A 23262-nucleotide genomic window follows, 5' to 3' on the forward strand; every position below is an offset into this window, starting at 1 on the left:
CAGGTTGTAATGGCTGTCATAACAAGTATTGGAATTCAGACATCTACGCAGGTAAATATACACAGTTGGTGAGAAGTGTTTTGTAAATACAGAAAGCCTCTAGGTATTCAAAACCCACCTCTGAAATTCTCACATTTCCAAAATACTTCTGTGGGTAAACTCTGAAGGGGCACTGATCTTTTTTTAGGTCTCTAATAGTGTCTTGTGCATCTCAGAAAATATGCTAATATTCTCTATAATTCTCATAACTGATAGACATTATTCGATATATAAAGTGGGGCATAGCTACCCCCACCTTTATTGGTTCACTTCAATAAAGAAAAGAAAGAAAAGAAACCCCAAAAGAAACAAAGCTATTAATAAACATTTGTGCATGCTTCAAACTCAACACCTACTGTGACTGAACAGGTGGAATAAAAACAATTGCTTAACTATTTGTTCCTTGAGTCAGTCTTCTGTATGCTACAGCTCTCCAACATGGTTGCTATGAATCAGAGCAAGCATAAAGATTAGTAGTTAGTGTTTTTAATGACCACAGCCAGCTGCTCCACGTTAGAGCAGCTCCCAGGTTATTCTGGAGAGGGAAAGGGCAGAAAATCAGGGAGCCACAATTTTGTTTTTTGGTTTTCATGATCTTTCCCCCATCCCATTCAGAGCTGCCTTGGGTGGCTGTGGGAAGGGAAGCCACCCTTTGCTATGGTTTACCCTAGTTCAGATATAACGATTAGAGGTTAGCAGGTGCTCACAGTGCTTCCAGCTCCCCCAAGAATTGTTTCAGGGCTTGGAGGCAGAGTCCACTGCTATTTCTTTAGCAATGGGGCAGATTCAGACATTTCAGCTTTAAAATTTGCCGTGTGTGTTCTTGAGGTTAAAACCTTCAGTTCCCAATCAAATGCAAATTCCTCCTTTACACGTTTGCCCTGAAGAACACCAATAGAGCAGGGGTTTATTATGACTGCACCTGGTCTTCTTAGTTTTTTTTATTTTTAGTTTGTTTTTACTGAAAACACTGATCTGTCAGGTTATGCAGCATGAATATTAAATATAGAATGTTATAAAGATACCTTTGTAAATGTTATAAAGGTATCTAAGCCAAAATGCAAAATTGTCAATGTGCAGAAGCATTCCTCACAGGCAATTGGAGAATGAAGTGGTAGTAATTAACTAGCTAGCATTGTGAAGAAACAGTCTCTGGTTTTTTTGGATAAATTTAAAAAAAAAAGGCATTTGCAATTCTTATTATGCAACTAATTGGAATTCTTCTCCACAAACACATTTTTCTTCTATAATCCCAATTTTGCTGACAACTTCTAATTTTCACAATAACCTGAATCCTTATTTTACGTTGTCAATAACATTACACCACTGTCTGCTGGTTTGAGGCAAAGAGCCAATCACCTTCTACCTCTCCCCATGACAGTTCCTTCACAGCCAACTTCACTTTCCCAACCATCCAAGGTCCTCTTCGGTCTTCCTTTTGTCCCTCTGTCTCTTTATTTTCCTTTCTTCCCAGTCAGTGCCTCCATCTTGTATTCTCTTGAGCCTATTCATCCTCTCCTGCCTTCCTTTCCCATCCTACAAAATATATTTAAAAACAAAAAACATTAAAAGACTATTAATGGCATTACAAAGGCAAGCACTCAAAAGTTAGGTCACCTGTGGAACCTTAACTCCCCCACCTAACCCGTTGTGCATATGCATTATGATACAACCTTTAATTACGTGATCACATACTATTTTGTCCACAGGACCCTTTCATCATTCAGCGTGCATGGGCAGACCTGTTTTAGGGTTGAGTGAGGGTTGTTTAGTAAAAGAGATTGTTGCTGTAGGGCCCCTGCCTAGTCTGTAGCAAAAGTGGGAAGGTACGTAGAGACTGAGGCAGCACATTGCAGAAAGAGAAGGGATGGTGTCATGTTTAAGGCAGTTAAATGCTGCCCAGGAGAATTGGATTCTCTCCTGTCTCTCCACCAAAAACGTCTTTTGTGATGCTGGGTAAATCACTGAAATAGACCTCTTCACATATGATCACTAACTGTGTTCCTAATTTTCTGGTTTCCTGACTTGAGACCTTGGGGACTGCTTTGCAGAAGTGCTGAGAAAAGCGCAGCTTCCATTGATTTCAGTACCAGCTGTGAGTGAAAATATAGCATACTACGAAAAATCAGGCCTAGCGCTCTCAAATTGAGCACTTGAAACTTTTTTGATCTTAATGTATGTGTCTCCCATCTGTAAAATGGGGACAATACCACTTGTAATAATTAGGGCCTTATGGTCCTACCTGCCCCCGCTCAACTGTGGAAAGTGAAATAAAAGTTTAAAAAATGTTTGTTACTCCCAACATATGTTGATAGGAAAAAGTACTGGAAGGAGACATCATATTGGCTTAGTCCAAACAAAAAGGCCTACTACGATAACTCACAGACATTTGAAATAAGGTCTGGTGAACCAGAGGACTCTGGGACCAGAAATCAATGGACCAAAACTGGTATGTTGGAAATTAGGCCTAATTTGGTGGACAAAATAATAAGGGGATGGGCTATTCTGCTCACCACTCTCTTTTGGGGTCCTTTTTAAAGAGAGACATCAGTGGGAAGATCAAAACGCAGACTGGAAAATGGATGAACTGGAAGGAGCCAGCTTCACCATCATGGCTGCAACTCCCACCATCTCTTGGGACCCCAGGTTCCATTGTGACAGTGTTGTACCTTAATTGTCTTTATCCTGAGAGATGACCTGTCTGGAGTGGACCAGAGAGGGGGACCCAAATGACATCACCACCTGTACCAGCTCTGGCTAAATCCTGAATATCACCTAGGATGGGAGACTTAGGTCCCTATTGTCACCTCTCCAACCCACCTTCATGTGTCCTTTCTCCTTCCCTCACCTTACTTTCATTCTTTTTTGTGTGCGCACCTTCTTAATGAGAGTCTGGCTTGGCCAGCAAAACCAATCTCTTTCATAGCCCCTGTGATTAGAGAGGCAGAGAAAAGCAATGCCCTAAATAGCCCACTGGTGGTACAAGTTTGACAGGTCTTGGAATAGTTGAAAAGACTCTGTGCTATGCCTGTATTTCTCCAACAGTGAGGTTCCAAGTCAGAGTCACCCAGAGACAGAAGCTGCATTCTCTCTTTGCTGTCCCATTTTGTGTGTGCTTCTCTCCTTCTGCCTTAAAGGAAGCAGATCTGAACTTTCACAATAAAAGCAACACCATCTCCACAATATCTCAGGGTTTGTCCACACCAACAACTAGACTGCAGGAAGGTAGGGACTTTGAATTTACCCCACCTTAGCCTGCAATGGTCTAACCGCTCATGTGTACCTTGCTGATGCATGTTAATAGTTCATTAAAATGCTTTGGGCTGGTCCCTTTTCAAAGAGGGCTAGTTCAAAGTACTCTAATCTAAAGAACTGTTGTTGGGCATCAGTAGGGTGCACATGAGCAGTTTGATCTCAGCAGACTAATGGGGTAGATTAACACTCTTGCTTGCTACGGTCTAATTGTTTGTTTAGACAAGCCATCAGTTAATATTCTCCACTTCCCCCACCCCCATTGCCAGTTATTACCATCTTTAATACCATCATAAAAACTGTCCGTTTTTCCTACAGAACCTCTCTACAGCTAAAGGGAAAGGGATAAAGGGATATTGTTAAAATGAACCTTACTTTATCTTTCAGTTGCTTTAACTGTTTTTCTATAATGTAGGTCATTATGAAGTTTTTTAATGCTGTACTTGCCAAGCTCTCTATTCAAAATCCTGAGCCGTGTTTAACTGGTTAGCACTGTACAGTAACACCTTTCACTCTCTGGGCCCATTTATTCCATCAACATTAACACCACAAACCCCCTCACCTCACAGAGGCATTGGGAAAATAAATTCATTAATAGCCATGAAGCAGTTGAATACTGTAGTGGCGAGTGTCCTAGAAAAGTTTGAGAAGAAATTTAGTAATTCAGTCTTCAGAACAGCATTTCAGTAGTGTGCAGTAAATAAGGCATGAGTCATACTGCAAAATGAGGATTAAAACAAAGTAATGACTAGCACCACATTCAATGTGTACTGTTTGTTCAGTGTTCTGAATGAGGAAGGAATCCTTTGGGGGGGGGAAAATAGTATGTGATCATGTAATTAAAGATATTATATGATTTCATAATTTTTGTAACCTTCATAATCCCAGATTTTAGAAAAAAATCCATTTCTTTTGTTATCACTTGATGCAGAGGAAGCATTTGATAGAATATAGTGAAACTTTAGATTTCAAGTCCTGTCACATGTTGTTGTGTATATTCTATGTATGATTTACTTCCAAAAAACAATATTATCTCTGTACTATTTAAACATGAATAAGAACATAAGAATAGCCATACTGGATCAGACCAAAGGTCCATCTAGCCCAGTATCCTGTCTTCCAACAGTGGCCAGTGCCAGGTGCCCCAGAGGGAATGAACAGAACAGGTAATCATCAAATGATCCATCCCCTGTCACTCACTCCCAGCTTCTGGCAAACAGAGGCTAGAGACACCACTCCTGCCCATCCTGGCTAATAGCCATTAATAGACCTATCCTCCATGAATTTATCTAGTTCTTGTTTGAGCCCTGTTATGGTCTTGGCCTTCACAACATTCTCTGGTAAGGAGTTCCACAGGTTGATTGTATGTTGTGTGAAGAAATCCTTCCTTTTATTTGTTTTAAACCTGCTTCCTATTAATTTCATTTGGTGACCCCTAGCTCTTGTGTTATGAGAAGGAGTAAACAACATTTCCTTATCTACTTTCTCTACAACAGTCATGATTTTATAGACCTCAATCATATCTTCCCCCAGCCGTCTCTTTTCCAAGCTGAAAAGTTCCAGTTTTATTAATCTCTCCTCATACGGAAGCCGTTCAATACCACTAATAATTTGTTGCTTTTTTCTGAACCTTTTCCAATTTCAGTATATCTTTTTTGAGCTGGGGCAACCACATCTGCACACAGTATTCAAGATGTGGGCATACCATGGATTTATATAGAGGCAACATGATATTTTCTGTTCTATTATCGATCTCTTTCCTAATTATTCCCAACATTCTGTTCGCTTTTTTGACTGCCGCTGCACATTGAGTGGATGTTTTCAGAGAACTATCCACTATGACTCCAAGATCTTTCTGGAGTGGTAACAGCTAATTTAGACCCCATCATTTTGTATGTATAGTTGGGATTATGCTTTCCAATGTGCATTACTTTGCATTTATCAACATTAAATTTCATCTGCCATTTTTGTTGCTCAGTCACTCAGTTTTGAGAGATCCTCTTGTAGCTCTTCACAGCCTGCCTGGGTCTTAACTATCTTTAGTAATTTTGTATCATCTGCAAATTTTGCCACCTCACAGTTTACCCATTTTTCCAGATCATTTATGAATATGTTGAATAGGACTGGTCTCAGTACAGACCCCTGGGGGACACCATGATTTACCTCTCCATCAATAAGCACATTAATTTTCCATTTCACACAATTTCTTATAGTTAAACAATTAAGTTAAACCTCTTACACTAGATCAGCCATTAGAGGTTATTAGACTACTTCCAGATTTCTAAACAAGTGACTTTTGTCAAGATTTCTCTCCCTCGATATCCGGCTACTATCTATTTTATTAATACTACGTTGGTACCCTTTGGAAGAGAGAGCAATTTTAGCATGGAGAAATTCTTCTTTAATTTGGTTTCAGAGTAGCAGCCGTGTTAGTCTGTATTCGCAAAAAGAAAAGGAGTACTTGTGGCACCTTAGAGATGTGCATCCGATGAAGTGAGCTGTAGCTCACGAAAGTTTATGCTCAAATAAATTTGTTAGTCTCTAAGGTGCCACAAGTCCTCCTTTTCTTTTTTCTTTAATTTGGTTGCAGTTCTGCACTTACCTGGCAGGGCTAAGAGTATGTATACACTACAGAGCCTGTTTTGGCATAGCAATGCTAGCATAGCCCCCTAGTATAGACACAACCTACACCAACAGAAGGAGTTTTTCTGTTTCAGAAATGCTGCTTTCCTGAACGAGGTTAGCTACATTGGCAGAAGCCCTCTGCTACCATCATTGCATCTACCCTGGGGTGGTGTTGGCATAGCTGTGTCGGTCAGGAGTGTGGTTTTTCACACCCCTGACTTATGTTGCTATGCCAGTATAACTTAGTGTAGACCAAGCCTAAGGATTCATACTGTTACATATTTCAGTGTGCTGCTGGATTCTGCAAAGGAACCTGATGCATTATAAGCTAGTCTTGTATTACACTAAACATTGTGAACAAATTGGTAGTTAGTTTTATTTTTCCATCTTTATAACAAAATAGAAGAAAAGGCATTTTTAGGTAGCCCTGAAACTGAAAGGGGGGAGTCACTAAAAAGAATGGGAAATTGGACTAATTCATCAGGCATAAAGCAGTGCATTAAGCTCTAGATCCTGTGTTTTGAAGAAAATGTGGCTTTAAATTAATGTATTGGCATCTAATTGAAAATTATTTTGGAATTGTGGTCTAATCCTTTGGTAAAGAAAAAGAATAGATGATTGGAATGTGGCCGGCAAACCTTTGTCGTCATATCAGAGAGGTTAATTGTGTCTATCTCCCTGCCCAGTTAACTAAACAGAATTTGATTGATTTGAAAGACCATTATCAACTTCAGTATGAAAAGTGTGAAATGGCTCATTTCAAATGTCAGGGTTCAGGAGGACAAGGGCACTTGAGTATCAGTTAAGGAGTTCAAACTGCTCAAGTGTGTGCTGTCGGAGATGGTTGCTAAGTGATTTTTTTCCCCCAGGGGAAAGGATGGCTAATAATTCTCTATAGTTGTAATTAATAAGGTTATTTCTTCAAGTCACTGGAATTAATTATATCTGAGGGCTAACATCTCTCTCTTGATTTCATTACTCAGTTATTCTAATGGACCTCATTTATTCACTGACACCTTATGTTGTATTGTAACTGGCAAAGTTGCAGAGCTGTAGGTTGAATTAAAACCAGTGAGCCACCAACAAAGCATTACATGAAGGCTTTTTTATAAAAATCTCACTATTGTGTCATATAAACTATCAAACATGACTAGGAAATTTACTCCTGAGGGAATTCTGTGCCTTCAACGCAGTCAGACATGCTCTTCTTGAAATCTTATTCTCCCTTGGCTTCCGTGACACACTCTCCTCCTTTTTCCGTGGGAAAGCAAAGACATTTTCAGGGGACATGAATTCTGCACACACGCAGTGATGCAGAATTCCCCCCAGGAGTAGCAATTTCATCACTTTATTTGTAAATTGTAATCCCAGTTTGAAGATCGATATGTCCATTTCAGTAGGCAAAGTTGATATAATACGTGCAAAAGGTGCAAAAAGCTATTTAATTTAATTTCAGTGTTTCCAATGTTTTAAATAATTGCCATAACCAAGTTACACTAGAAATGATCAACAGTGTTGGAGTTTAGCTACAGAACTTCCAGATTGTATCTTTCATATAGTGTAATCTTTTGCCATCATGAAGTGCAGAAGCTCTGTCTTGAACAGTTGGTGTTCAGTCACAGCAGGTTGTGGCATAATACCAAGGTTGCTTATTAATTCTTTAGAACATACTGACCATTTTACATGATTTTATGGATATTCACCAATACTGCGTATCATGGTTTTCCAATTCTATGTCTTCACAAATACAGAGATATATCCTGAGAACAACGGATGAAACATTTTAAATCCTTCAACTAGTTCTTAAACTAGTGCTGAGTGCCCTTACAGGCCTTTCATGTGAACCACTCATGAAAGGGTCTCATTACTTTGTTACTTAAAGTGGCCTTTTTGATTGCAATCCCATCAGTTCACAGGGTGTCTTAAATAAGTTAGGAGCTCTTTTCCTGGAACCTCAGTACTAGACCGTGCACGCTAAAGCGGTACTCGAAACCAACCCTTCCTTCTTACCAAAGATCAACTCCAGGCTCTATAGACCATAAGAAATTGTCCTTCCATCCTTCTGCTCACCTCCATTGTGCCTCGGAGAGAAATTGTGGAATACTTTGACTGCCCACAGAGCTCTCAAAATTATCTATTTATCACACTGTTCAGTTCAGAAAAGTAAATGCTTTGTTTGTGCTTTATTATCTGGTGTCAAAAATAAGAAGGCTTCGATTTTTTTCCATTTCCAGGTGGCTAGTGTAATAGATCTCCAAAGCATACAAGTCAAAAAAAAATGTAACTCCACCTTCCAAAATCAGAGCTCACTACCTCAGAACCGTGGCAACTTCATGGGCAGAAAGATCATATGCCTTATGCAAGAAAATCTATAAAGTAGCCACCCGTCATCTATTCATACCTTCCCCAGATTCTACAAGATGGACATCCAGTCATCATCTGATTTTGCCTTCGTTAGACTTGTGCTCCCAATAACTATTAGGAAAGGATTATCCCCTTTTGCATCTGTACATAACTGTTATAATATTCTCTACCCAAGTATCAGGTTTCAGAGTAGCAGCCGTGTTAGTCTGTATCCACACAAAAAAAAAAAAACAGGAGTACTTGTGGCACCTTAGACACTGCTATGAAAAGTCCCAATGTTATATATCTGTGGACCTCATTATAGAGGAAAATTTATCTGTGCTTTACTTTAAAATGTCCTTTCTTTGAGTAATGAAGTCGGCAAATCCCACCCACCCTGAATAGGCTGTTAATTGTGGCAAAATATGGGATTATTAAGTGGAGCAGTTTGTTCACTGAATTTCTTGCTGTGCAGGAGGATTGTTCTATTGAGTCTTAATACTTAATGCTCCTTGCCCTTAGAGTGGTTAGAGAATTCCTAAACTATTCAAGTGTCTCAGCTGGTGGCTTCTCAGAAGTGAAGGTGTACTGATTGATAGGTCTGGTCTAACGCTCCAGAGAACAGAAACCAGTGAGTCTGTGGCCCTCATAAATCCAAGAAAGGACATTTTCAGGTCAGACACATACATTTTCCTAATCTGGTGATTATTGCATGGACAGACAACAATGTGCACAGGTGCCTTTCCTGTAAGTATCATTTTGTTAGATCCCATGATAGACCCTTGGTAGCAAAGGTAATGACCCTGCAAAGCTTAGGTGCACGCTTAACTTTTAAGTGTGTGAGTGGTCCCATTGAGCTCACGGGATTATGTACATGCTTAGTTAAGCACATGCACAAGTCTCTGCAGGATCAGGTGCTAAGGAAGACGTGTGTAATATTTCATATCATACCAGGATATACCAATTTCCTTGATGGTATACAGCACACTAACTTAGTGATTTCTTGGTACCTTTTGTTTTCTGAAAGAAAAAATCTTTTGATTAGGCAAATTCAGGTGAAAATAACACAGTACTGTATTCCCACAGAATTTATACTGTTCAGGTTCACATCTATATTCTGTGGCAAACGGGTATTTATCATGTCATACCTTCATTTACTTTGTGTATTCATATTTGCATGTATAGCTTGGGAAATCTAATAAAAAGAGCCTGCCTTCTACTTCCAGCATATTTTTAAAGTAGCTGTACATATTTGATAATGCTGTCCCTACATATTTCACTGGTTCAGTTCATTCTGAATTCTTCAAATTCTTGGCGAAGCATCATGGAGAAGAAAATAAACTGCTCTCTCTTTGCATAACTTCAGCAAATGGACATCTCAAATACATTTAGCAGAGACCAGTTGTGAGTTTCACTTATAGCCTGGTGATTTTTCCTTGTCAGTTTTGTTTTATTCCAGCTACCTCAGTCTCTACTTCAGTATGAGCTTGAAAGTATGCAATCAGCTTTCAAAAATACATTCCTGTGCATATCAAAACTGCATAGAAAAACAGATAAGACAGTTTTAGAACGAATATGTATATACATTTTCTAAAAGCAATGAATTAATGTTTTTAACATATTTTTAATGAATCTATTAATCTATACACAAACAATTGTATGTTTTTTTATTTTACAAAGTTAGAATAGTCTTTTCAGAGGAACTTTCCAACAAACATTGAAAAATTTAAAACTCAGCTTTAGCACACAGTGCAGTCTTTTAAATGTTTTGCTTACAATGTTTTTTTCCCAAGACTGCTGTATTGTAAACAAAATGAACGTTTTAGTATTCAACCTGAGTCCTACTGTAAGTAGGGAATGTTTTCTACAGGATATAAAATATCTCTCTAACCAGCCAAACCCAATAAAATATGCATGATCTAGCCACCAATATGATATACAAATGTGGTTTTAAAAAAACATGGGAACTGCTGCTCTGAACAGAGATGAAATGAAGGTCTTCCCCCCCACATTTCCCCTCCCCCAGTAAATTTTGTAAATAATGCATATACTTTTTCTCTTCAGAGCACTTCACAAACATTAACCAATCACAATACTGCCAGGTTTACATAAATTAGGATCTGTGAAAGCCCCTACAACACAGTATCTAATCATCTGCGAAGGCTGCCACTTTATGAAACAAGCATTAAACATATCAAGTGATTTTTTTTGGTGAGTAGATTGGACGTGAACTTGTATGTTTGTCCTTGAAAACATAACCTAGTAATTGCACCATTTGTTCAACTTGATTCTATTGTGCTGCAAACTTTTCAGCAGCACATATTATGTTGAATCAGTAGCTTTAATGTTTCATTTATGGTTGTAGCCTTGGATGCATTTCTGTTTGATTTGATATATGCTGCCATGTGTGTAAATAATTTTGCTGATTTTTAGAGTTATGACCTATTGGCTTCTGCTTATAAAAACAAGTGAAGGTTTAAAGGTTGAATAGATCAGAGGAAGAACTTCTAAACATCTTGCAAGATGTAATGTCCATTAACTATAGTTCAGTTTTAGTGTTTGGTTACAAAGCAAGCTTTATGACCAATCTCCAAATATTTTTTGTTAACCATTTTCTCTTCCAACAATGTTGTTATCTGCTTCACTAATTAATAGGTTCTACTTTATTTAAAGAGACTCCAACTTTAAAAAAAAATCACACACTTGTCTGAATATCGTTATGAGTAACAACTAATATTACTGCAACTGAAAGGTTAGAGAGGAGAGAACTTTTTTTTTTTTTCAATATCATGTTTGTATTTGATAGCACTGTGGTGGTCCCTGGAGTAAGCATGTGTTTAAGTGCTCTGTTGAAGAGGGATGGATTCCAGCATGTGCTTATTACTTTCCTGAATCAGGACTTTTGTGCAGTCGGTTTCCCTGTTTCCCCTCTATAGTTCAAGATCAGTGTCCCTTTAATGGCTAAGTTAATTATTTGGCTTTTCTTTTAATTTCACTTAGTTCCTTTTTCTAAATACAGTTTCCTAACTGGCTAGTGTATAAGACTTCTCATAGTGACTCACTGGTGTGGAAAGACCACAAAAGTAGTAGAGTACCGCTTTTTCAAAGTGATAAAGTATGTTGGCTTAAACAATTTGTATCAAAACCAGCTGTGGGATCTTGTTTCTGAAATCTCTTGTGTTAGACTGCGTTTGGTTTCTAAACCTCCTCCACTTTTGAAAAGGGTCATGTTGTCATCTGTTCACAATCTGCCATGGCTCAGTTTTTGAAGCTGAATCTATCACTGATAAGGGACTCTGACTAAAGAGGATCTTTGGATTTGGTTTTCAGTGGATTTTGAGAGAGGATGCATTACAACTTTAACTAAAATGTATGAGCTCTCACACGGTTAGGACAAGATTGAATTTGTGGGTTCACCCACTGTATTCTCATTAAAATCGAAACCTTCTTTTTGGTATACAGTATCACTCATTTTGGTTAAGCCAATACAATAATGTAGCTTCTGTGGGAACTCCTAATTTCTTGTGTTCTAAATTGCACATTGATGGCTCCTACTTTTTTGTGGTGTGTTTTACCTATGTGCACTATGGATCAGCTGTAGTGATTAGCTCTCAATAAGTGTGCTAAAATTGATATTAGGTAGCCAAAAATATTCCATGTCTACTTTCCTCTATGCGAAGTGTTTACTTAATTTACAATGCTCCAGCCCCTCCACCCTGTTAATATACATCTCTAAAATGGCTTATAAAAATCCATAATAAATGTTACCTTTCACTCAAATCACTTTTTTCACTCTCTCCTTGAAGTAAAAAGAAAGAGAGCGGCTTATATCAGCAAACCACAGTCCTTTGCAGAAAGACAAATCTACTTGAATCTCTTTGGGCTCAAATTATAACTAGCTACCTGATCCAGGGACCTCTTGGTGGCAACTGGCAGAGGGCAAAGGGGGCACATAAGGGTTATGGGATTTCCAGGGTCTGGTATCTACATAATAGTTCACCGAAGGGTAGCATGTAAGATCTCTGCTGAAAGCCTGTGCATCACTGGTCAATGCAATGATTGCAAAATGTACGTATGAATAATATATAAGCAGCTATGTGTACATACTGAAAATTATGTTCTTAAAGCCTGCGAGTTGGAGCTGGTCACCAGAATATGATAAATAAGGCCATGTCTACACTAGTGAACTTACAGTGGCATAGCTGTACTGATGCAAAGATCGTTCGTAAGACCGCTGTAAGATCGTTCGTGTAGCCGCTCTGTGCTAAAAGGAAGGAGCTGTCCTGTCAACATAATAAAATCACTTGCACGAGTGGCAGCAGCAGCAATGTCGGTAGAAGAAGCTCTCCCACCAACTTAGTGCTGTGCATTCTACCACTTTTATACCAGCAAAAATTATGTCGGGGGGTGGGAAAGGGGGTGTTTTTTCACACTCCTGAGTGACATAAGTTTTGCCGACATAAGAGGCCATGTCTACGCTATCAAAGTTACCTTCGGGCGAGAGATGCTTCTCTATCTGTCTGGTTATATATAATATGGGATTTCTGAGAGTGCCCAGTGGATAAGGGGCTGGACGCTGTAGGGGGAAACTGAGTTCTTGGGGGTTGGAATGTGCCTATTGCTAATATGCAGAGGGACAGGGGAGCCTGCATAGGCTGGAAGAGGAATGTTTCTGTTGCACATGGCTGGTGGAGTCGGGGAGCTAACCCCCAGCAGATATGGACAAGGTTTCCTGATTCTAAGGTAGCTGGTGTCTGAACCGTGGGTACCTTGAGGAAACATCACAACTTTCCTGTCCAAGATCTTTAATGAGTAACATCAAAAAAATCCCTCCTCTCAGGATTGTATAGAATGCATCCTAATTGTTGAGATAAGTAAGCCTAATTGGGATGGGTGGGTCAACTTCTGAGTTTAAAAAGAATTGGCCAGTTATTCATGCTGGTTTTTGAATCTTTAATTTGTAAGTTGGCTCTTTTGTTGGGGTGAGTAAGGGAGGGTATTTTTCCTTTACCCAAGTTTACATGGAGTTGAGTGAGATACAGGAAGGTCAAATGGCCCTGCATGAATGAATTAGAAAATGACTTGACCTAGATTTTTAAAAGGGGAGGCACTACTGGGCCCTAGTGGTGCATGGGTCTCCCCTGTGCAGTTCTGAGTCCAGGGGATGCATGGACAGGAGTGGCCCTGGCTGGGCCCCATTTTACGCCCCCTTCCTTCCAGGGCAGCTGTCCCTGCTTTAGCTGTTTCTGCAGCTGCTCCTGCTGGTTGGAGTCTGGTTCCTTTTCTGCAATTTTTCCTCAAGGTTCTGGGTGAAAGGGGAGAGTGGAGGGGAGCACCAGGTGGGTCTTAGTACTATTTAAGTAAACTGCCATGGTGTTAATCGGTTTTTAACTGGAGGTTTGCTTTTCCATTTTTCACACAGGCTGGCAGCTGGTAGTCGACGCATGTTTACTAAATTTGCTGTGTCTCAAGCATATGTTGCTTAGAGAGCCACTTTATGAGAGAGCTCACAGTAGTTACTGTAGCGCTATTGGAATCGAAGTGGGTCTCCTTTCATTTATTACATATGACCGATTTTTTTCCAAGTAGGATTTCAAAAAGTGAACTGCTAATAGTCCTGGGTCCCAGTGACTGCTGGACAGCTTACAGTGACCCTGCAGTTATTCTAATAGAAATACTGGTAGTTAATTCTCTTAATTTAACATGTATTTTGAATATAATTTCTTTATAAAATTCCCTTTTGATTAAGATAATGAAAACATATCTTCAGAAAAGTAACTTCTGTATTAAATCTGTCATTTCTAGGCATTTCACTGGCAAAAAGAGAGCCTATGGAATAAACACTTACTAACCATACAAACTAACTCTACATCTTAATCTGTAAAATGCTGATTTTTCTCCATTTCAGCTCTTGAGGACTGAAAGACAATTATACACATAGCTAAAATATTTGCACCTTAGTTTTCTATTATGCAAATGCTTTCAAGAACATTATGGGTAATTAAGTGTATTTCAAATGTTGGAATAAGGTTCTTTTATCAGCATGATCATAACTGGACACTTTCTTGAGCATGACTGTCATTCAGATTGCCTGCGTGTTTTTACATAATGTGCATATGCACTGTTCAGAGCTCTACTCTGAGAGTACAAATTGGTACTCTAAATGATTCAAAGCACAGTAAGAGTCATATCTGCAGAGGATCTGGGTACCTGCAGCTCTGTTGATCCATGTCTTATATTGGGGATCGGCAACCTTTGGCACGCGGCCCGCCAGGGTAAGCCCTATGGCGGGCCGGGCCGGTTTGTTTACCTGCCGCGTCCCCAGGTTTGGCTAATCGCAGCTGCCACTGGCCGCAGTACGCCACTCTAGGCCAATGGGGGCTGCGGGAAGCAGTGCGGGCCGAGGGATGTGCTGGCCGCCACTTCCCGCAGCTCCCATTGGCCTGGAGCTGCAAACTGCAGCCAGTGGGAGCCGCGAGTGGCCAAACCTGCAGACGCGGCAGGTAAACAAACCAGCCCAGCCTGCCAGAGGGCTTACCCTGGCGGGCCGCGTGCCAAAGGTTGCAGATCCCTGTCTTTTATATTGTCCTTTTTTTTTTTTTTTTTTTTTTTTTTTTTTTTTTTTTGAAAAAAAGGACCTTTTTTCATTAAAGCTGAATCTAGTGAAAATCAAACGTGTAAATCCATTAACCATGCTTTATTCTCTGGACTAAAATGTGAGAAGTTTACCAAAATACTTTATTCTAAACTACAGGAACTACAGTTGGGACAGGAGCGTTCCCAGGCAGAGCACTGCCATTGCTGAGACCTACCCTTCAACACCAATGGGGACTGCGGCTGGGACAAAGGGTACTTCCCAGCTGGCTTGGATTCAGTGCCAGGCTTGAGCGTACCTTCAGACCTTGCTTTTTTAATCTTACCCATCTGCCACTCACCAATGGCTCTCATCACTCCCTCTTCCTGCTTCATAGCATCTGTTGTCCTCCCCATTTCCTTCTACTTGTTGACTCCATTTCCCCATCCTGGTTCCCCTGACCCCTTTACAGTTCCTACCACCTCTGCTCCTCTTTCCCCCTCCTCCCACCAGCAAAAATTTTGGATCATCATTCTTCATTCTTCCCCTTCCTCAACTCTTCAGCTCATCTCCCCTAGTGCAAGGTCCTCCTGCTACCTCCAGCCCTGGCTCACCCATACACCTACTTCCTCACTCCTGCTCATGGGTTGCAGGCATCTCTGGAAATCCTATGATCAGGCTTGACTTCCTCCACTACAAATTCATTCTCTCCTCCTTCATTTCTGCCATCTTCCTAGCTAAACAACTCTACTTCATTTTAATTGAATCCCACACCCAAAATCACACCCACCCGTTCACCATTTCTGACTAACTCCTGAAAACCTCCTTTGTCCACTTCTGCCTCCTCACAGGATCTCGCTGATTTCTTCCAAGTTAAAATTGACAAAATACAACATGACCTTCCCTCTCCTCTCGGCTCACCTTTCTCCCCCCTTTTCCTCTTACAACTCTTTTCTTTTTTCCCTGTCAGATGCAGAAGCTTCTCATCTGCTCTCCTATAAGTCTTCTACTTGCCCATCCTAGCCCTATCATATTCTATGTCCTGATCTTTCTCACGCTCAGTTTCAACCCCTTCCTTATTCTTTTCCATCACCTCCCGCTCTTGTCTGGCTCTTTCCTCTCACAATACAAACATGCTTTAAGGTTTCCCATCTTTAAAAATCCCACCCTTGATCCCACCCGTGCCTCCAACTACCCCCTATCTCCCTTCTCCCTTTCATTTCTAAACTCACTGAACGCGCTGTTTACGGTCACTGTCAGTTCCTCTCCAGTTCCTTTCTAGATGCTCTCTAATCCAGCTTCCATCCATTGCATGCCACTGAAACTACTACCCCCAAAGTCTCTAATGACTTTTTCCTAGCTAAAGTTCAGAGTCCGTATACCATCCCCATTCTCCTTGACCTGTTAGCTGCTTTCAGCACAGTCAGACATGCTCTTCTTGAAATCGTATCATCCCTTGGCTTCCGTGACACTCTCCTCTCCTTGTTCTCCCACCTCTAGTTACTGCTTCAGTCTGTCCTTTGGAGGATCCTCCTCTTCCTCAACTCCACTCAGCTTTATGTGAGGGTTCCACAGGGTTCTCACCTTGGTTCCCTTCTCTTCTCCCCCTTATCCCTTGGGTAATCTCATCCACCAACACACATTCATCTATCATCTGTATTCTGGCAACTAGAGCTCAGAGTGGTGCAAAACTGTCTCAAAGTATTGATTCCCTCATTATTCAACAGAATAATCTAGAAATGTTGGACAGCGTATCTTCCATACCTGTAGCAACAAGTTGGGAGAAACCAGTAAGATATCGTTCCTCAATTGCAGGGGTGGCCAACCTGAGCCTGAGAAGGAGCCAGAATTTACCAATATACATTGCCAAAGAGCCACAGTAATACGTCAACAGCGCCCCCAGCACCTCCCACCCACCTGCAGCCCCACCGATCAGCGCCTACCCCTCTATCCCCACACCTCCCGATCAGCTATTTTGTGGCATGCAGGAGGCTCTGGGGGGAAGAGGGGAGGAGTGAGGGCATGGCAGGCTCAGGGGAGGGGACAGGAACAGGTGGAGTGGGGGCAGGGCCTGTGGCAGAGCCAGGGGTTGAGCAGTGAGCACACCTTGGCACATTGGAAAGTTGGCACCTGTAGTTCCAGCCCCGGATTCGGTGCCTAGACAAGGAACCGCATATTAACTTCTGAAGAGCCGCATGTGGCTCCGGAGCCACAGGTTGGCCATCCCAGCTCTATTGTCTTGGACAGCAAAGATTCTTTCATCTCTATGCATTTTCCACATTAAAAGTTGGTTCAAAATTACTCAAAAAAAGGTGTAAGTGGACAGCCTCCTTATTTCTTATGTACTATGAAAGAGATTCTGGTCTCTGTTTCGAAGAGGGGCCACTAGAAACAAACATCATGTAAGCAGTACAAATACTGCCATCATACCCAGAATGTAATTTCTATTAACTTTATGCAAGAGGAAAACTTATTTTAAAAAAACACAACCATTGTAGCCTCACTTAAATCCTGTTAGATATAAAAGTGTCTTTTCTATTTTAAAAATGCATCAGAGTTAAAAATACTTTACATTCACTAGCAATCATTTAAGGGATAGTCTCACCAGCTGACACAGACGCACAGTTCCATTAATGCCTTTTTGGCTTTTTTCGGCATCCCCTTCCCCTCTTCTCCCCCCCCCCCCCCATTCAAAAAATCTGAAGTGGGGCTGTTGAGAAAGGAGGTTCCCTTAAATTTCTAATTTTAAAATGGGATCATCCTCCTCCATCGTGGCAGGTTTTAAAGGTGCATGGCCTCATTGCAAACTGAGTGCCACTGGGATTGATCCCTGGCAAGATGCTCAAGGAGGTCTGGGTGTATATTCAGTTTGTCTATCATTGGCAGTCTTGTGACTACCAAAGCTCTTGACAACCATTTGATTGCCAGCTTTTAAAATGGGATAAAATCTCTCAATTTTCTAGGCTCCAAGCTGTCAGAGGAGATGCTCACTTCCAACATTTTTACGTCTACAGCTCCACTGTACCACGTTGTTAGCTTAATGAACTATTAAACTGAGATCTACATCACTTTTCTCTTTCACAGGAGGAGAGAATATTGCTGAAATAGGTCACCTTTTTCTATTGTACTAATTTTGAATCTTTGCCTGCACTGTTTTGAACAGGGAGGATTACAGATAGGCATGGTCTTGTTTGATTGTTAAAAATGTTCCCCCAAACTAGCTCTCTGGAAAGGAGGGTGGGATTTGGGCCAAGAAACATCACCACATGGGAATGGGATCAATTGCTGTGAAAGTATTTGAATGTGGGCCACTAGTGGGCCAAGCCTACAGCTTGCAGTTTTTGGTTCCAAATGTCTGATGATGGATCATATTAAAATGTAGCCACCCAGACAGAGGAAGAAACAAACTGTCATCACCTGTTTTTTTTTTTTTTTCCACAAAACATGATCAAGGAGAGTCTAAATGTCTGTTTCAACAAAGCATTAATACCTCTACTGCTCTAACCTGTGAGTCAATCTTATGATTTAACTGAAACCTATTTTATTTATTAATATACTATAAATAAGACTAGATGCATCTCAATGAATCAGAATAATTTACATCTGATGCAATAAATAAAAGTTCATGAAGTTTTCATGAATGGAAAAATAATACCAAAAATCCCCTTGGTGTGTCTGTATAAATCATACACACCAACTCATTTTGAAATATCCATTGCTAAATTATCAATGTGACTTCTATTCCACAAAGACCTTGATGGGAAGTGTGAACATACAAATATAAATACTAAGTGCATTATATCCATATGGGCCGTTGGTAGCGTTCCAGTTTAAAAGATCTGTTCCAGGTGGAAACCCATCAAAGTTTGAGAGAGGCTTCTGTACAGGAGACAGTTTGAATCTGAATATTAACGTCTCCACACAGGAAGAGTCGAATTAGCACTATGCACAACTATTTTCTTCTATCGTTGACAATTACTTGAACTGACAAATGTCCTTTCCTGTCATTCTTGTTGCATTCTATGTTTAGTCACCCTTAATAATTAGGATAAGCTGTAGACACTAAACCTATTATAACTTACCTCTTTATTACCTGTTATCTCTCCTTGGGGCACCATTGCCTTTTGCTGAGTTGCTTTCCTCTGAAAGAGATTATTGCTTTACAGTAGAGCTTTAAGCTACTATACACATTTTATGCTTGGTATTTGAAATAAGTTTTGAAACTAAATATTTTTAATAGCAAATGATCCATTTTTAAGACAGTGATGTTAGTGGCAGTTAAATGTTTTTTTCTTTCAAGAAGTGTGTTTAGTATTATGAGAGGGTTTTTTTCCTAAAGGTATATAAAGTCATGTTTTCTGAGATTTTATGCCAAAAAGGCAGATGGTAAATCCATTTCCAGATTCTAATTTGACTATAATATCATGATCCTCTGTGAAGCAGACGAACACTAAGTATTTGTCTTGAATACCACAGATTGTCATTAACAGTAATCTCTCTCCTCATGCAAAAGTGTTCTGCGGAGAATACTGAATGATGTTTTAAGCAGTGATAGACTAATATCTCCAACCAAGAAGGAGGAGGAATGTGGATAACTCAATTTGTTTTAGCATGTCTACACTGAATGTTTTAAAATACTGAGTTTTCCATGAAAGAGGAGACAAAATGCAGTGCTGTTCTGACCCAAGAGAAGTGGGCTGTAAAACATTATTAGCATTGTTTTTCTTTTCCTTAATGTATAGTCACATTTCCTGTGTTGCTGCAGACTTAAAAAATTGACTGTCCTTCTTGCTGGTTACTTTGCAGGAGCTTATTCAGCATTAAGAAAATAAAAAAAGGTTTTAGGACAAATCTAGATATTATATTTGAATAATTCTGGGTAAGCACATTAAGTCAATCATAAAAAAAAATGTATGTAAAATGCTATAGTGCAAATTCTGCTAAAAAGATGAGAGCATATCCAATTGGCATTTTGACACAGCTCCCTAAATAAAATGTGAGAGACAAATGGAATTCCTCTTAGCCAGCCAGTTTTTTTAATGCCCATTATTTATTGTTAAAAATCAAAGGGTGAAAAAGGGTGCAATCAAAAAGCATATTCTTCACCATGCAGGTAAACAAAATGTCAAATAAAAATCTCTTAGCTAGTCAGAAAATCAGAAAATAACTTCTATGAGTTGTTTGCAGCCAGCACAGATGGTGGGGGAGATCTCTCTTCTATTTCTATGTCAAAGTAGGCAGGGTGCTGTCACTCTCAAGGCTTTGGGGGAGAGGGGAGCCCTTCAACTATCTGTTAGGTTAGTATATCTTTTAATAAGTCATATAGCATTTTCCATTTTCAAAGTTCTGTACAACTATAAACAAATGCAGTAACTCTTCATGGAAGTCCTGATTTCAGTCAGACGTACTTTTGATGAAAAAAGAATACTGTGGACTACATAGAAATAGATTTGCAAGTTGTCAGTGTTTATTTTTATTTATTATTGATCTATCTAATACAAAGTATGCGCTGTACTTGCCGCATTAGTCAGAGGAATAATTAATAACAGAATATCAAGTAGTGGACAACCACCATAACCATTCAATAATATTGCAGTCAATTCTGTTGTTCTTTATTCATTTGCCTCCATATAGGGGTTGTCTTGAAATTACTTGCTAAACTTAATGTGCTCCAGTAGTTTCCAAAGAAGCTAAATCAGTTGATTGGTTAAACACATAATTGCGTGCCTGTTGCAAACAATAGTCTCTAATGGCATTACTACTACTCATCTGTAAGATAATTGCAACAGGGATTTTTTAATGCTCCCTGGGCTGTTTCTCCTATCAGTTTCCTGTTTTCTGCTTTTCGGGGAAAACTAACAGTAAATGACTTCCGGTTTCAATTAGGTGGACGAAGATGCATGCCTTGACGCGCCTAAGAAGGCGGTGCCATTATGTGTGCTTTCTGTGTTGTAGTTTCTTACATGTCTTTTATCAGTGCATGTGTCTAAGTATTTGTCAGGCCAGTCGTCATGTTTTCAGTGCCTAAAAGTGCTATATGGAAATATTGCATGAATTAATTTGCAGCTGAGTGCCAATGGTCTGCATAGAAGCATTGAGTCCCTTTGGATTTGTCTTTGAGAAACACATCATTGTTGAGATTTGTCCTGAAGAACACCTGAATGTAAAGTAATGGCTGAAGGGGGGTCTCCAGTAACAGGTATCAGTAACAGTACTGAATAATCCTTTTTTTCTCTAGAGGAACCACATAGAGGACACCATTTTAATTTGCTGTGGTGTATCATTTTAAACACTTATTTCCAGTAGCAGTCACTTTTTCAGTACCACTTTGCATCCATGAAGTCAAAGGGGAAAAAAACTGCCATTGGAGTGGTGACTTTACAGCATTTTAACAGTGATTTGCTGGGCTCATACTCTGAACACATTCTTGTTAGTCCCCTTGAAGTCTCAGGACTACTTGCACTGTACTTCTCAATATATGTGAAGCCACAGTTGGGAAAACAAGTCCCAGCTATCACTGTATACAATGGGTCTCCATTACAACAGTAAACTGTGCTTTAGATTTGAATTTTCATTGGATTGGACTGTGGAGGTGTTAGGCAGATCTGAATTATGATTAGATCTTCGGTTCAAGATTTAGATACCAGCTGCTTAGGAACCTAAGATGCCAAGAGGCACCTCGTTGAATTTACCTGTGTATAGGGAGGTAAGTTTACCTAATTTCCTTTAAGTGTCTAAATCACCTAGAGCTCTTCTCGCGTGAACAAGAGTTATGTGTACGTTTGACAGCTTGTTTCTCTCACAACAGTAGTTAGTCCAATAAAAGATCTTGAACACACACACACACAGGAAAAGTACAATGAAAGGGAAATGTTTATTTACAGAGGGATGAAAGGAGAAAAACAAGGGGAAATATATGGGGAGCTGTAAAACAGGGTTGCATTCAACTCAAGTCTCCACAGGCCTAGTGGTACCACAGTCTGAAAGGGAGTTCAGGAGTTCTGGGCCAAGTTCCAATCCAGTGGTGAGTCTTGGGTGCTCCTGGTAGACTTCGGCGCAGGTAAATTTTCCCCAGCAAACCCTCTGGTGCCTTCTTTTGGGCTCTCTGCAAAGCCACACAGAACGACAACCCTCCCCACTTAACCAGCTAACAGCCTCCCTCCTTATTCCCAATGCAGAGGCACAGGCCCCAGTACTCACAGCCCCATGCAGCTCTGGGCAGCAGTGATACTGGGTCCAGCTCCAGCCTGTCCTCCTTGGGCGATTCCTCCCTGGCACAGTGCTCCTCCTGGCTCCTGTCCTGGGGTGTCCCCGATCGGCCGCCCTGTCCTTCCCAGGCTTCAGGCAGGTTCTTGGCTGCTTCACTCTGTGAAGGCCTGCTTGCTTTGCTGGAGGTCCAGACATACGCTCTGTTGCTCTCTCCGCTCTCTCTCTGCTCTCCCTGTCACCAATAGTACTTCGTCCTTCTGAAACAATCAACACTTCCCCCCTTCAGGAAAAATATTTAAAGGGGCCATGCTCTCTCTAAACCCCAAAGGAGTTACATTAGTATTCTAGAAAACCACTTCACAGAAGATTACAGCCTACAAGAAACAGAGTGCAGGTATCAGTAGCCAAAAAAAAAAAAAGGGAAATGTTGAATGTCGCTTTACCGTACATTAAAATAAATACAGCACTTGGTTCAGCAATATGTATATTTAAAAATGAAAATGCCACGATTGCCTTAGTGTAACAAAAGTGAATTGGGTGCCTGTTACATATGTTAGTCTTTGATAGAATGAGTGGCATGACTCGTATGTACTGAAATGTCAAGTATTCCAGAGAGCTATACACTGAAGATGGCTGCTGATGAAAATGCACCAGAGGTGATGGGACTCATTTTGTATGGTCATGTATTTATAAGATTTATTTTAATTCTACTTCACACATCCATAATTAAGATTAAAATAAAAACATTAAATGCTAATATTAAGAATTGTATAGCATGTCATAAATTGGATGTCTTCTCCTACATAAAATACATGTTTAAAGTTTATCTTCAGAAAACGAATAACAAGTTTTGAATTATCCATATTTTATAAAATATGAATATCAGCTTTAAAATGAAAACCATTTTTATCTGGTTATTTCCACATGTATATCAAATCTGTTTTAAAATCAGAAATATTTGTAGGTGCGCCTGCAAACTGAAGCTTTCAATAACTGTAGGCAGATGGCAGAATTCCGCCTGGTACACTGTAATGGGGAACTGATTCTACTGCTTTCATTGAATTGAATATGGACATCTGTTCATATTTAGTTCTAATATCTCAAACTAAAATAGGATGAACATATTGTTCTTAGGTGCTCTCATAGCCATTGATTGATCATGCATGCAGGATCATTAATCACTGTTATGTCTCATCTATAAAACTACCTTCACTTCTGAG

At 40.0% G+C, this 23262-nt stretch overlaps 1 protein-coding gene and 1 long non-coding RNA gene across 9 annotated transcripts in view; one reads left to right on the forward strand and one right to left on the reverse strand.

The window, feature by feature from the left end:
- Positions 1–23262, forward strand: part of SPSB4 (splA/ryanodine receptor domain and SOCS box containing 4) — a 306597-nt gene that overhangs the window by 207112 nt on the left and 76223 nt on the right. The gene's annotated exons all lie outside the window — the stretch shown is intronic.
- LOC141994015 (uncharacterized) lies at positions 1473–22221 on the reverse strand. The gene is made up of 3 exons (XR_012640995.1): positions 22034–22221; positions 9211–9279; positions 1473–1575 (listed from the first exon to the last, which is right to left on the reverse strand). It is a non-coding gene; the product is annotated as an uncharacterized LOC141994015 (long non-coding RNA).

This window comes from Natator depressus, chromosome 9 (assembly GCF_965152275.1).
Source record: "Natator depressus isolate rNatDep1 chromosome 9, rNatDep2.hap1, whole genome shotgun sequence".
Classification (NCBI taxonomy): Eukaryota; Metazoa; Chordata; order Testudines; family Cheloniidae; genus Natator; species Natator depressus.